Below are 16,983 nucleotides of genomic sequence, written 5' to 3'. Positions count from 1 at the left end.
GTATAGCCTTGCACACTCTTGTCTGCATCTAGTTTATCTATGGTGTAATCATTAGTCCAACAGTTTCAAACAAGGACACATTTGGGTATGTTTATCCTTGTTTTGATCCATTTGCTTCGGTTTAAGAAAATTTTTTCAACAGAATTGGAGCAATCAATACACCCCTGGTCACACGCGAACAGTTCACCATTTCATGAAGCTCCCGACAAACAGTTTGTTGCATTCCTTCTCGCATCTACGCACTCTCCTCCTCTCACCTTCCTATTATAACCACTACCCACAGCCTACATCGTTGTCACCATATTAGCTAAAGTAACATCATAGTCAACATTGCTAATAAACCTAACGCATTGGGAAACCCGCTTCAATCATGCAGTACAGTGTAACGTTACAGTCAATTAGCAGTTAACCAGTTACACTGGCGGCCCCGGGGGCAAAAAAATAGTGAAACCAAAAGCTTATTTTGACCTCTAAGATTTCCAGTGTTGGATAGTCATATCCAGCAAGCTAACATAGCATCCCTCTGTTTGAGCCGGGTGTTGGAGTAGGCCCAACTAGCTAGCTACATTTGCTAGGTAAGTAGGTGTAAAAAAAAATATATATCTCTCTCTCTTTCTCTCTCACTCTCTTGCTCAAAACTGTTCAGTTATTGTCTTCCTCTCTCTTTGAGTGAACTACTCACCACATTTTATGCACTGTAGCGCTAGCTACACTACATGACCAGAAGTATGTGGACACCTGCTAGTCAAACATCTCATTCCAAAATCATGGAAATTAATATGGAGTTGGTCCCCCCATTGCTGCCAAAGCAGCCTCCACTCTTCTGGGAAGGCTTTCCACTAGATGTTGAAGCAATGCTGCAGGAATTTGCTTCCATTCAGCCACAAGAGCATTAGTGAGTTTGGGCACAGATGTTTGGTGATTATGCCTGGCTACTAGTCAGTGTTCCAATTCATCCCAAAGGTGTTCGATGGGGTTGAGGTCAGGGCTCTGTGCAGGCCAATCAATTTATTTCCACACCAATCTCCACAAACCATTTCTATATAGACCTTGCTTTGTGCACGGGGGCATTGTCATGCTGAAACAGGAAAGGGCCTTCCCCAAACTGTTGACACACAGTTGGAAGCACAGAATCGTCTAGAATGGAACTGGAACTAAGGAGCCTAGCCCGAACCATGAAAAACAGCCCCAGACCATTATTTTTCCTCCACCAAACTTTACAGTTGGCACTACGCATTGGGGCAGGTAGCATTCGCTTGGCCCCTGCTAAACCCATATCCGTTGGACTGCCAGATGGTGAATCCAGAGAACACGTTTCCACTGCTCCAGAGTCTAATGGCAGCGAGCTTTACACCACTCCAGCCAATGCTTGGCATTGCGCATGTTGATCTTAGGCTTGTGTGCAGCTTCTCAGCCATGGAAACCCACTTCATGAAGCTCCCGACAAACACTTTGCTTCTCGAGGCAGATTGGAAATCAGTAGTGAGTGTTGTAACTGAAGTTAAATGCTACGCACTTCAGCACTCGACGGTCCCGTTCTGTGGGCTTCTGTGGCCTACCACTTCGCGGCTAAGCCACTGTTGCTCCGAGACGTTTCCACTTCACAATAACAGCACTTACAGTTGAGCTCTTCAGTAAGGCCATTCTACTGCCAATGCTTGTCTATGGAGATTGCATGTCTGTGTGTCAGCAACAGGTGTGTCTGAAATAGCCAAATCCACTATTTCGAAAGGGTGTCCACATACATTACCAAACAGTGTGTTTTAATCAATTATATGGTAACATGTGAATATATTTTGTATAGTTTTATCACTATTTTTTTATGATATTCACTGAGGAGGATGGTCCTCCCCTTCCTCCGCTGAGGAGCCTCCACTGCTGTTGACATGTTGTCACGACTTCCGCTGAAGTCAGTTCCTCTCCTTGTTCAGGCGGTTCGACGTCACCGGTCTTCTAGCCATCGCCGATCCACCTTTCATTTTCCATTTGTTTTGTCTTGTTTTCCCACACACCTTGTTTACATTCCCTCATCACTTGTCGTGTATTTAACCATGTCTGTGTGTGAAATTGTTTGTTGTAAAGTGTTTGTGCACTCTGCCTGGTTCGCTACGGGTTATTTTGTACCCATATTTTGATGTTTCTGGGTGCCGTTGGTTTTTGCATATTAAACTGCTCCGGTTATTACCCAGTTCTGCTCTCCTGCACCTGACTTCCCTGCAGCCAGTCACGCATCTCTTACACATGTAGTGTAAATGTGAGTTATTGACAATTTATGCTCAGGTATGACCTTAAAATACCATACCTAGGTTTGTTTACTAAAATATGACGATCCATACCGTAGTTGTCCAACTCCTGCATAAACTTTTAATAACAATTCATGCTTGGGCCCTCTCTAAACATCCATAAACAGAGAGACTAGTAATACTTTTGGAACTTGATAGTATTTTACCCTTCACTGCACTCACTGCTGCAGTAGCAGCAAATATTCTGATTCATGTCAGCCCTGATACAATGCTCCCTGGTTGGGAGACAAACTCAAAGACACCAGTGGGTGTATGCGTCTGTAGAGTCACCACAGAGTAGAGTTAGATTGTGTTTGACATCCCTAATGGTGCTGGGACTCTGTCTCTGTCTCTGTCTGCACAGACCTGCCACCACCATTTTATAAGAGCCTCTCTCTCTCTCTTGCCTCTGACGAGAGGTGCTGTCAGTAATACAGCAGTTGCATTTGACTAATATCCCCAAAAGGAGGGCTTCGGGATCGCTAAATTGCATTCCTCTGTAAAAGAGATAAATAAATAAATGTTGTTTACCATAATCTGTTCCTTGCCAGTGTGGTGAATATCGAGTGTGTTTATGCATAGAGAGTGAGACAGAGCTTGTTATTGGAGTCGGTGTTGCCCTCACCGTGTTAAATGGATCTGACTAAACCTGTCCCCCTCTGCCGTGTCCCAGATGGCACCTTATTCCCTAAGGGCCCTCGTCAAAAGTAATGCACTACATAGAGAATAGGGTGCCATTTGGGCACCCTCTAGGCACACAATGTACCTAAATGAATTCCTGTTTAACTCCCTTTCAGAATATGAATTAGCATCCAACAAATATGAAGCTGAATGAACACAACAAGTGCTTTATTTGCTAATGCATCTTCAATATTTAGAGCACTTACATGTATTTGACGTATAAGTGATGGGTCTATCACTGTAATAGCTGTTTCTTCTTTGTTCAGCAGGTGAGTGTAAAGGAAACAGTCTGTGGTTGAGTCGTGACAACCTGAGCTCTCAGTGCATTAGGACCCTGGCTGTGTCCTAAATGGCTTCCGATTTCCTATGGGCCCTGGTCAGAAGTAGTGCACTATATGGGTTATAGGGTGTCATTTGGGATGCAACTCCTATCCCCTATTCCCGAAAGCCCCATTTCCCCTGAAATCTCTGTACTGTAATATTGAAGTCTGACTGCCTGAAGGGACAATGAGCCCACAATCTTTTTTTCAAGCCTCTTCAAAAGGGAGAGAGTCTAGAAGAAATGAGTGTGGCACTGTGCTACCTCGGCATCCGAACAAAGCATCTTGTCAAGTTCTCTAGTTCAAAAAAAGACTCTGTGGTTCTCCCATATTCTGTTACAACACCTTTGCCTCGGAAGTTAAAAGTCTTGTTGGTGTCCTTCGGTTTCAGATACAGCTTTTATCATCCCTCAAGGAGAATTTCAACTGGCCCATTGCACGTTTGTTTGAAAGTCTGTTTATGGCTAAATCAAAGTCCAATTCTATTCTTTGGTGTTGTGCCATGTGGTGGGGAATAGATCAGTACATCTCAGCTCTGTTGCACATGTTCTAAAACATACTTTTTTCCCTTTTGGGATTAGGCAGACAAAACACTATTTGGCATTAGGGAGTGCTATATTATACTTCCCTCTGATGGTATAGATTTTTTTTGTTGTTACGAGGTCAAATAATCCTATTGCAGTATCACTTCCTGTCCGCTCAGAAGGGAAAAAGGACGTCACTGCAGTATGCAGAACAAGTGAGAAGTATCATTTTTCCTAGCTAAAATAATGAGATTTCTCTAGAGGAAACCTCACAGTGAACAGCTTGAGGGATGTGATGTGCTTTGATAAGGCATTTTTTTCTCAGTCTGTGGGGTATTATAGACGTGAATGGCAGTCTAAACTGAGTTTATCTCAGTGCATCCTCTCTGGGCTCATTGTAACCCAGGACAGGTGTGTTTCTCTGACCCCCCCACGGTTAAAAGAACACAGGCCGCCACATCAGAGGGAGAGAAATGAATAATCAAGAGACTGTGCCTGTCTGACGTGTGGATGTTGTCTCAGCGTGTTTTACAACGGAATTATCAGCAAGCTGCTGTTCCGCAGCATCAGTCAAAGTAAAGAGGGAGGGGCCTCCTGGGTGGCGCAGTGGTTAAGGGCGCTGTACTGCAGCGCCAGCTGTGCCGCCAGAGACTCTGGGTTCGCGCCCAGGCTCTGTCGCGACCGGGAGGTCCGTGGGGCGAAGCACAATTGGCCTAGCGTCGTCCGGGTTAGGGAGGGTTTGGCCGGTAGGGATATACTTGTCTCATCGCGCACCAGCGCCTCCTGTGGCGGGCGCAGTGCGCGCTAGCCAAGGTTGCCAGGCGCACAGTGTTTCCCCCGACACATTGGTGCGGCTGGCTTCCGGGTTGGATGCGCGCTGTGTTAATAAGCAGTGCGGCTTGGTTGGGTTGTGTATCAGAGGACGCATGACTTTCAACCTTCGTCTCTCCCGAGCCCGTACGGGAGTTGTAGCGATGAGACAAGATAGTAGCTACTAAAACAATTGGATACCACGAAATTGGGGAGAAAACAGGGTAAAATTCAAAACAAAAAAACAAAACAAAAAAAAGTAAAGAGGGAGGATGTATAAATACACAGCTTGACAGATGAAAGTTGATTCTGGTTCACTTTTGTATTCTCCCATATTTTCTGTAGACAGAATTAATCAGGTAGTGATGTTAGCACAGAGGTACAGTATGGCCCCTGTACTATTTTGCTTATCTGATCCTGAAACAATGAGGTATGAAAGTTAAGGTGAGTCTTTAATTCTCTGTTCCGGAACACTGTAAAACAGCACTTCAGCTTCCGGACGGTGGTTGTGATGTGATAAGATGTACCTTTTGTATGCCTCATGAATTGAGCAGGGGATATTCAAATACTTTAGGGTCAGGCATTTGCTATTAGTGTCAACTATTAGTGTCTCAGCCTCCAGTATTTATGCTGCAGTAGTTTATGTGTCGGGGGGCTAGGGTCAGTTTGTTATATCTGGAGTACTTCTCCTGTCCTATCCGGTGTGAATTTAAGTATGCTCTCTCTAATTCTCTCTTTCACTCTCTCTCTCTGAGGACCTGAGCCCTAGGACCATGCCTCAGGACTACCTGACATGATGACTCCTTGCTGTCCCCAGTCCACCTGGCCGTGCTGCTGCTCCAGTTTCAACTGTTCTGCCTGTGATTATTATTATTTGACCATGCTGGTCATTTATGAACATTTGAACATCTTGGCCATGTTCTGTTATAATCTCTACCCGGCACAGCCAGAAGAGGACTGGCCACCCCACATATCCTGGTTCCTCTCTAGGTTTCTTCCTAGGTTTTGGCCTTTCTAGGGAGTTTTTCCTAGCCACCGTGCTTCTACACCTGCATTGCTTGCTGTTTGGGGTTTTAGGCTGGGTTTCTGTACAGCACTTTGAGATATCAGCTGATGTACGAAGGGCTATATAAATACATTTGATTTGATTTGAGATTAGAGAGTTTCTTTGTGAGGTGAAAATGGATGACACTATTTTAAATAGAACATAGGAGTGGATAATATATGAATAGGGATAGACCCTTGACCATTGGCCATTTGCCACTGATTGTGAGTGTCATATAATTAATATAATGTCAGATTATTGGCTTCCAGTGTAATTTTCCAATTCCCAGTCTCATTCACAGCATCTTTCATGGTTTTCTGGTAATATGAGAAAACATATCAGGGTGATAGCATCTGTGGACCCCATGCTGCGCTCTCTGAGAATATTCAGTTTCTCATCCATGACCTACGTGGGAAAAAGAGAGATAGAAATAGAGAGAAGGAGGCTAAGATACACCGATGGAGTATAGTAATTGTGATAGGGAGTGAGGGACACAAAAGACACATGGATAGAAAGTATGAGATGTAAAAGTGAGAATGAATGTAAGAGAGGGGGGGGGGAAGAGAGAGAGAGAGAGAGAGAGAGAGAGAGAGAGAGAGAGAGAGAGAGAATATATCCCAGTATTACCAGAGACAGCTTCTGTTTGTTCTGGGTGGGCAGATTTGTGTAGAAGAAAAGTTAAGACACATTTCTCGCACGCTCGCTCTCTTTCTACTTGTGTGTTCTGGCTGTAGGGATTCAAAGCCTGGTCTGGCACTACCATCTCAGATGACATAGACCCACATCACACAATGGGCCAGACCTGGTCTGCTGTATGTTTCATATCTTATCTGTTAGGAGTAAACACAGACCTAGCTGTGGTGTTTGAGCAGCAACACTCTCCTGTATGACTCAGCTATTGAACAGAAAGCCAATCAATACTGGTTGTTCAATGGCAAGCCAAGCTCTCCAATTGTTCCCTGCTGAGACACACTACCCAGCTCGCACATAATGTTCTGAGAACGTGTTTCTTAGAGCTTGCTGAGAGTGTGGTTGTCCTATGCTTATTTTGCATAAAACCTTCCCCCAATGTTCTGGGAATGGTGCAAAATAATGTTATCAAATTGTTCAGAGAACGTTAATGAAAATACGTTTTATCTGTGGGAATTTCAGTACTTCAGCATAACGTTTCCTTGAGATTCTATTTAAAGTCATGTTCTCAGGCCATTAAGAGAACTTTCCATAAAAACCACAAGAAAACATTAGCAACGTTCAAAGAACTTTATAAGAATGTTATTTAAAAACATATATGTTTCGTTCTCAGCATAAACAAAACTCTCTATCCTCTATCTTGTTGAGTGTGTTCAGGTGAGTTACCCCCATTATTTGGCCACACCTGATATTAATGAAATGGGGTCTTTTTGAATAGACTAAAATGAACAACTTTGTATGAGTTTTAAAAAAACATGGCATGTTAGCTCCATCGTGGTGCCGCAGTGGACTAGTTCCATGGATAGAAAACAGTAGATTATAGGTACAAATCTCACTGATGCCATGCCACAATAAAACAAATTATATGTTTGCTTGGTTAATGCCTAAGCGAATTAATTTGCATGTGTCCTATCTGTGCTTGGAGTTGAAAACAGTTAACCCAAACTATTGCTAGCACTGTTGATAAAGGTCTTATTGAAACATGATGTCCTCTATTTTACTACCTTCAAATAACCTATCATTTCTGTTCTCTGAACATTAATAAAACCTCCCAGGAAAACCTTCAGGGAACCATAGTAAAAGGTTTTCAGAACCACCCTGCAACTTAAAAATGTACTTTCCAAGGACAGGCTTAAATTTTCACTTCCATTCTCAGAACGTTTAAAAAACATTACGTTTTACCGATTAGGAAACTTATGGCTTTCTTCACAGAACACTTTCAAGGACCACATGTGCTAGCTGGGTAGTATGTTTACCCAGCATCCCCTTTAGCAAACCCTGAAACCCACCTGCTAAAGCAGTCCTTTTCACCACGGCTCCATCCCAAATGACACCCTTGTCCATTTGTAGTGCACTACTTTTGACCAGTTTCAAAGTAGTGCACTATATAGGGAATAGGGTACCATTTGGAATGCAACCGAGGTGTCTGTGATTTAATCCACTTTTGGTAAATGTCTGAATGGGATGGGGCTGTTTGAAGACGTGAGCTGGCAGCCAGACAGTATTGGCAGATGTTTAAACAGTCGACCAGAGACTGAGGCTCCTCTCCCCTGTGAGAGTGGCTGGAGTGTTTGGACGTTTTTAAAAACAAAAGCTGCGTTGGAGATTAGGAGCTGTGTGTGTGTGTGTTATACACACAGAGAACAGGTCTCTCTGCTCCTTGCTGCATGACAAGAGAGAGAACAGAAGGAAGAGGATGGGAACAGTTCTCCCTTAAGTAAGATGAATATTTGGGTAAAATGAAAGGGATGACATATGGCTCAAGCAGGGAGGAGAGTGAGATGACGGGGGATGTTTGAGGAGGACAGATTGATTGAGCGTTAGGAACAGAGTGGTGGTGAGAGTGAGAAGAGTGCTGTTATCAGCACCATGGCCTGCTGGGCGGTGTTAGTTATCACATCCTCTCATAAAGCCTTGCTATGCTGATTGATACAGGTTTATCTCTGTGTTACCAGTAGGGCTAAACAGAGAGACTGCTGTAGGGCTAACAGACATGATGCTACTGTAACTGGGTGTGGTTGGTGTCAGTGGCAGTCAGTGCCGTGAGGTAGGACGATTATTATTTTTCATGAGCATGGCCTTATTTCAATTACAGGATATTGGATGACAGTTATTCATATTCCATTCACCCAGTGCAATGTAACAGTGATAGGTTTAGGCTACTACATGATACAAACATTTTCCCTATGAGGTTGCTACAACCTAGCCAATGATTGAAAGTTTACGATGTAGGTGCACACAAATCGAGAGACAAATTTGAGGTTACAGATAGACACATAGACAGACAGTGACACATTCAATACAGCATTGCACACTCTTGCTTGCATCTAGCTGATATAGGTATGTTTATCCCTGTTTTATTCCGCTTGCTTTCGTTTAAGAAACGTTTTTCAACAGAAATGACGGAATGAATACAACCACGATCAAGCATAAACACAGTTCACTTTCATAGCAGCCACGTTGTATTCCTTCTCGCATCTATGTGCTCTCCTCCTCTCACACTTTCCCTTCACTTGTATGCTTCAATGCACAAAAAATAACTTTGCAAACCATATCATAACCACTACACACAGCCTACATCGTTGTCACCATATTAGCTAAAGTAATGTCATAGTCAACATAGCTAATACAACTAACATGTTAGTCAACCCGCTACAATCATGCAGTAGCGTTACAGTGTACAGTTAGTAAGCAGTTTAGCACTTACACCGGCGAGCCCAAGTGGCAATACATTTGTAAATCCAAAAGCTTACCTTGACTTGGAAGAGTCGAGCCAGCTGGATAGTCATAGCCAGCTTGCTAACATAGCATCCTTCTGTTTGAGCAGGGTGTTTAGGTAGGCTAAACTAGCTAGCTGCACTTGCTAGCTAAGTAAGGGAAAATCTCTATCTTGCTTCTCCTTCATTTTGGAAGAAAGGAATTTGTTCAAAACTGTTCAACTACTGTTTTTCCCACTCTATGTGTCAACTACTCACCACATGTTATGCACTGCAGTGCTAGCTAGCTGTAGTTTATGCATTCTCTGATCCTTTGATTGGGTGGACAACATGCTGCAAGGGCTCTTATAAGTTGGAGGACGTCCTCTGGAAGTTGTCATAATTACTGTGTAAGTCTATGGAAGGGGGTGAGAACCATGAGAACCATGAGGAGCCTCTACTGTTTGGTGTGGATTGGGCTGCATTTTGATGACTTTGTTATCCCACTCAAGAATGGAGAGCATGTCACCTTAATGGTGTCCATATCTACTGTATGTGAGGTAAAGTTGCATATCCCCTTATACACAATCTGTTTGGAGCACTGTGTGGTCTGAGGGGAAGAAGATTAACAGACATTGATTGTCAAAAACAATACAATAATACTCTTCCCCTCTGAGTAATATATTTATTTTATTTAACATTTATTTAATTAGGCAAGTCAGTTAAGAACAAATTCTTATTTACAATGATGGCCTACCCCGGCCAAACCCTAACCCGGACGATGCTGGGCCAATTGTGCGCCGCCCTACGGAACTCCCAATCACGGCCGGTTGTGATACACCCTGGATTTGAACCAGGGTATGTGGTGACGCCTCTAGCACTGAGATGCAGTGACTTAGACCTCTGCGTCACTCGGGAGCCCCATATATCCTCATATGCTCTAGGAGAGAATACAATCCTGTTAATTGACCACACGTGAAATGAGCTCTCACCACAGCACACGACATCACATAAGCAAGTGGTAGAATAATACAGTACATACAGTAACTGAGCTGGCATGGCTATTAGTGTGTGACGTGAATAGTGATTAATTCCCATGATGCCCTTCATGTTAAACAGAGGAACCTGATTGAGCATTTGGATGGGCAGAGCAGGGCAGTGAAGGGGGGAAAGGATGTAGTTTACAGGTTCCCCTGGAAACCCAATTAAGCTTTTGAAGAGAAGACAGGATGATAAAAGGTCATTTTGTTCTGAGGGCCCTCCCTCTTTTTCCCTGTCTTGATCTCCTGAACACCCCTCATCCTTTGTTCTCCCTTTGTCTCTCTCTCACCCTCTTTCTCTACAAATATGCATCAGCTCTCTCACAGACTAACAAATACATTTGAGATAAAGTTTCAAAAAGTTTGCTGCTGAAGGCCAGTTGTGATGTGAAAGAGCGATGGTAATCCATACATTCTCACTCTATTAGATGTGTGTGTGTATGTATTTGTGTGTGTGTGTACTTTGCCTGCCACGTATGTGTTTGGGTGTGTGAAAAGTATAATTTCACCGAAGAGGTACTGTCAGACAAACGATGTGGCCGGGGAAAAAGCGCTTATCAGGCACAATATAGCACTGGAGCAGGAGGCCACAAAGCAAGGGAGGGCTATGAAACAGAAATAAATAAGGAGGAAGGAAGAGAGTGGGAGTAAATAGATAAATGGACCATGGAGAGTAGCCATTACTCATGTTTACAGGTTGGTGGCACCAGGGTTTTATTTATCTCTTAACCACAGGGAAGGGCTCAATTGTAATGGTGTGTTAGTGAATCGAATTAGACTTGGCTGGCACTGTGAGGCCTTTTAACACACACTTACACACAAATGCACACACACATGTACAGTGTACTTACACACACACCTACACATCATACAAATGTAACATTTCAGACACACACACACACACACACACACACACACACACACACACACACACACACACACACACAGGCTTTGTATATTCACACACATGAACACACACACACACACACACAAACACAAACACAAACACAAAGAACACACACTCACAGGATTTGTATACTCACACACCAGTGCGTGCACACACATACATGCACGCACACTAACATGAATCATTGTCTCACTCAGTCTAGTGGGGCAGGGTTAAACAAGATCAACGTTAAATTGTGTGTGTTTGCGTGTGCTTGCATGTCTGTTCTGAAAATGAATGTGCTTGCACCTGCATGTGTTAATGTGTGTAAATAAATGGGGGAGTTCTTAACTGCTCTGTTTTTGCTTTCATTGTGTTTAGCCTAATTGTGTTTCATGGCAGACTTATGCAGCTAGCGCCCGCAGCTTAATTTATTAGCATGGTTTCTCTAATCCTCTGGATATTCAAATTTGACACCCATAAATATAGACCTATAAATACAGATTTCTCCCTTTTAGTGGCTCCAAAGTCCATGACGAGGATTTTGTTAGCCTGTACAGTATGTCTCACAGTGCCTTAACCACAATTCACTTGTAGTAGCCTGGGCAAATATATATATCTGCAGATTGTTATCATTGGTTGTCAAACAGTATCTGCTAGTATCTGCTCAATTACTGTAACAGTATGGCCCTGACTTAACTCCATCTTCTCCAGTGGTGGAAAAAGTACCCAATTGTCATACTTGAGTAAAAGCAAAGATACCTTAATAGAAATTGACTAAAGTAAAAGAGAGTCATCCAGTAAAATACTACTTGAGTAAAAGTCTAAAAGGATTTGGTATCAAATATACTTAAGTATCAAAAGTAAAAGGCATTTTGAATTCCTTATATAAAGCAAATCATTTTCTTGCTTGTTTTTTATTTTACGGACAGCCAGGGGCAAGCTCCAACACTCAGACATAATTTACAAACAAAGCATGTGTTTAGTGAGTCTGCCAGATCAGAGGCAGTAGGGATGACCAGGAAGGTTATCTTGATATGTGTATGAATGAGGCAATTTTCCTGTCCTGCTAAGCAGTCAACATGTAAAGAGTACTTTTGGGTGCCAGGGAAAATGTATGGAGTAAAAAAAATACATAGTTCTCTTAAAGTAAAAATAAAAGTTGTCAAAAATAGTAAAGTAAAGTGCAGATACCCCCAAAAAAAACAACTTTCAAGTATTTTTACTGAAGTACTTTACACCACTGATCTTCTCTCTAAAACAACATGGTTTCGGCGTTATTATATTATCCTTATGGAGATGCTCCCACTCAAATCCTCTACCTTTCTCTTCTCTTCCCTAGCTTTACTCAGTTCACCTGTTCCAGAGACTGAATAGCAAAGCTCACATCAACTCAATGCAGTTGTCTCACTGTGCCTAATTACTGGGGCCTGGATAAGCCCATGTGCGTGCAGAGGATGCTTGTTGTTGTGTTGCATAGCTTATACCCAGGCAATATCCCAATGGCAGGAAGAGTTTTACATTTTACATATTACATTCTGAGTTAACATCTTAACACCACCTTTTCACCTGTGAGGAGAATAACATGTTTCCACCTCACATGTGAATTGCAGTTTCACATGTGAAATTTGCGGTTTCACATGTTAAAAAAGGTTAATATGTGAGAATCGTATCGAGTTCACATGTTAAGGGCTCTATTCAATGAGATCCGCTTTAGCCGACATCTACATAAAAGTTGTTTTGACGGTGTCAGAGGTGGAACTGCGCAATAGCTGTCAAATCCACGAGTGGCTCCTGGCATTATACCTGAAGCGGACATTGTCATTAACAGAAATTCTATGCAGCCTTGTTTACAAGTTCGAACCCTGGAATGTGAGACCTCGATTAGGATTATTATTTTGTTGAATGATTTTTCAATTTGAGCATAACTATTTCTACACAGCCCACACTTTCTCGTTCTGAACTTCTAACGCGAGTGCGGTGGATGTGGCTTCGCGACAACGATTGCAAGAGAAGCTGCTCACTGATATGAAGGCTCCAACACAATTCCACATCCAACACCTGCAAAACATCTGCTATGCTGCTTGATGCTATCGCCAGTTAACGCCTCATCTGATTGAATCTAGGCCTAAAACTAAATCACACCGGATTGTTTTTCACTGCAAATCTAATTGGCCGTTTCGCATGATAGAAAACTCCACATTTACTCCAATGTTTGTAGGCAAACTAAATGTAAACAAACACTGTCATGTCTAAACACAGGGTTAAAACTATAATTGTGATATCATGGATGGTCAGTCCATGATGCATTATATGGATTCCAGCAGCAAGTATGGGCACACTCAATCCAGAAACACAGCACCCTGCATCCCACTACTGGTTTGCCTCTGAAGCTAAGTAGGGTTGGTCCCTGGATGGCAGACCAGAAGCAGCTGGAAATTGTGAAAAATGTCACGTGAAAAAAGTGTCATGTGGGGGATTTTATTTTACATGTGAAACTTCACATATGTTTCCAAAAACCACATCTGACTAGTGTGAAAATGTCATTATGTGGAATATCTATTTTTTTTTTTATCACATTGTTCAACTATTTTTGTTGTTGTAAGGGTTGGTATTCTGATGACGGTCCAGGTACCGTCCAGTAAGACAGCTGAGGTGTAACACATGTCTCTCTGTGTGCTGTTGGAAATCCTGCTGCTAATACCAATGTTTGGGATAACAGCACATTTTGTTCTCTTATTCATTGTGAGCATGTTTGAATGTATGTGTTTGTGAGGCAGGAGAGATTCTCTCTCTGTTTGTGTGTGCGCGCATGTATGCGTGTGTGTTTGGTTTCACTATCCTTGTGGGGTTCTGAAGTCCTCACGAGGATTGTAAAATAAGGACCATTTGGACAAGTGGGAACATTTTGCCAGTCCCCACAAGGAAAAAGGCAATTTTATGCTTAAGGGTTATGTTTAGGGCAGTGGAGGCTCCTCAGAGCAGGAAGGTAGGACTATCCTCCTCAGTGAATGTCAAGCTTTAAAAATCTACTTTCTCTCCACCTCTGGGTACATTGACTTGAAAACCCAACCTAGGAGGCTTGTGTCTCTCATCCGCTTCCATAGACTTACACAGTAATTATGACAACTTGAATGGGAATTGTTTGGTCCCCACAAGGATAGTGTGTGTTTGGTCCCCACAATGATAGTAAAACCAAACAATTCCCTTTCAAGTTGTCAAGGAAAATGTCACTGTTCCCACAAGGAAAAACACAATTTTAGGTTTAGGGGTTAGGTTTAGGGTTAGGGAGACAATTAGGGTTAGGTTAGAATTAGGGTTAAGGTTAAGGGTTAGGGGTTAGGGTTAGGAGGTAGGGTTAGGTTCAGGTTTAGTTTTGGGGTTAGGTTAAGGGTTAGAGTTAGGCTTAGGGTTAAGGGTAACGGAAAATAGGATTTTGAATGGGAATCAATTGTTGGGTCCCAACAAGGATAGTAAAACAAATGTGTGTGTGCGCATGCATGTATTCATGTGTGTGTGTGAGGCAGGAAGGATTGTGTGCGTGAGTGTGTGTGAGGCAGGAAGGATTGTGTGCGTGAGTGTGAGTCAAGTCATCTCTGTTCTATCCCTGGTGTTGTTTTTCTTTTCCTTAACACATCCCCAGTCAGCCACACGTTCGTGTGGAAATTTCAAGTGGGGCTACCTGCAGGCTTGTTGAATTTCCTGTCATTTCATTGGCCACAGAGTCCATCCACAGCATTGGTCAAGGATGCTCTGCAGGATGTTATGTAACTCAGAAAAAGAAAAGAATATGCCCAGAGATCTCTCCAATAGATAACAGGTATAAAGCTTCTGTGTTTTGAGATAGTAGTTTTGTTGGTCTGTAGGATTTTGTGAGGTGATCTGAGGCCATGGTCAACTCTACCTGACTCACATAAATATTCTGCCAGAATCACACACACCCCTACCCTTCTCCGGTGGTGTTTCGTGCCGGTCAGGGTTTGAGGTGCGTCAGTAAGACAGGTATTGATTGGCCAGTTCGATCTGTGGTCTGGTTACACTGAGTAGATCTGTACATCCCCAGAGACCTGTGTGATATACACAGATTGCATCCCAAATGGCACCCTATTCCCTATATAGTGCACTACTTTTGACCAGATATATCAGTCCGGACTCAGGAGTAAATCTCAGGAGACGCTCACGTTAGTGATATACAGTATGTCATGTTTGGTATGGTATGTATTGTATTGTATAATTTGTGAATGTCCATCATCCATTTCGTATGATATGTTACGAATTACAATTCACATGTTATTTTACAAATTGTAATAAGTACAATTTTGTTACGATTTTGCAATATGAATTATATGTTATGAACTACGATCTGTTGTGGCTAACGTTGGCTAGGTGGCAAACACTAACGTTAGCTAAGTGGCTAGCATTAGCTAGGCTAGGGGTTAAGGTTAGGGTTACGGTTAGGGTTAGGAGTTAGGTTAAAGGGTTAAAGTTAGGGTTAGGGCTAAGTAGTTGCAAAGTAGCTAAAAGTAATAAGTAGAGCAGTTGCAAAGTTGCTAATTAGCTAGAATGCCAACGTTGTCCGTGGTAAGACTCAAACACGCAACCTTTGGGTTTCTAGATGTTAGCGTTTCTAGACGTTAACATCTAGATGCAGTACTACTTTCTCTGTAAGAGTAGATTTGCATTGATCTGCTTTATATGGGTTTTTTACTGATCATTTCTTGGCTGTTTCCATTGGGTTTGTTTTAGCTTTAGGTTCTTCATCTAGCACTAATCAGAGATGCATGGGAGGTTCAGTCAAGTTCAAGCTCCAATTTAGAGGAGCAAGGGAAAGAAAGTGTATCTTTACAACCATTCAGTCAATATGTTTGACCATGACAGTTTGCAATCGAAGGTAATACCAAGTAATTTAGTCACCTCAACTTGTTCAACAGCCACACATTCATTACCGGATTCAGCTGAGGTCTAGAACTTAAGGAATTATTTGTACCAAATATGATGCTCTTAGTTTTAGTGATGTTCAGGACCATTTTATTACTGGCCACCCATTCTAAAACTGACTGCAAAATTAGGGATAAGCCTCTATCACTGCAGGGTGAGACAGGCTCCCAGATTGCCTTGGTGACTGTCGTGTTGTTGGAGGGATGCTGTTGTTTCGTTTGTGTCCGCTTGAGGAATGTTGCAGCTAGAATTGGTGTGGTGAAGGTTGACATAATTGGCCCTATGTGTGCCTGTATGTGTGCCTGTGTGTGTGCCTGTGTGTGTGCCTGTGTGTGTGCCTGTGTGTGTGCGTGTGTGTGTGTGTGTGTGTGTGTGTGTGTGTGTGTGTGTGTGTGTGTGTGTGTGTGTGTGTGTGTGTGTGTGTGTGTGTGTGTGTGTGTGTGTGTGTGTGTGAGAGAGAGAGAGAGAGAGAGAGAGAGAGAGAGAGAGAGAGAGAGAGAGAGAGAGAGAGAGAGAGAGAGAGAGAGAGAGAGAGAGAGAGAGAGAGAGAGAGAGAGAGAGAGAGAGAGAGAGAGAGAGAGAGAGAGAGAGAGAGAGAGAGAGAGAGAGAGAGAGAGAGAGAGAGAGAGAGAGAGAGAGAGAGAGAGAGAGAGAGAGAGAGAGAGAGAGAGAGAGAGAGAGAGAGAGAGAGAGAGAGAGAGAGAGAGAGAGAGAGAGAGAGAGAGAGAGAGAGATCTCTTCCTTCCTCCCCCATATGGTGTGTGTGAAGTACTGGAGGTCGGTGCCATTTATGTGGGAGGATGATACATCTTATTTCTATTACAGCATGTTGGATGACTGCCATTCATATTCCATTGACCCAGCTCAATGTAACGTTGATAGGTTTAGGCTACTACATGATACTCACATTTTTGTGTATCCATCATGAGGTTACTACAACCTAGCCTATGAATGAGAGTTTACAACGTATGTGAACGGGGGCGAGAGAATTTTGAGTAATCAAGGTGACAGACTGACACATTCAATACCGCCTTGCACAGTCTTGCCTGCATCTAGCTGATCTAGCGTGTA

This window comes from Oncorhynchus kisutch, linkage group LG10 (assembly GCF_002021735.2).
Source record: "Oncorhynchus kisutch isolate 150728-3 linkage group LG10, Okis_V2, whole genome shotgun sequence".
In the NCBI taxonomy this organism is placed as follows: Eukaryota; Metazoa; Chordata; class Actinopteri; order Salmoniformes; family Salmonidae; genus Oncorhynchus; species Oncorhynchus kisutch.
This window is presented reverse-complemented; position numbering follows the sequence as displayed.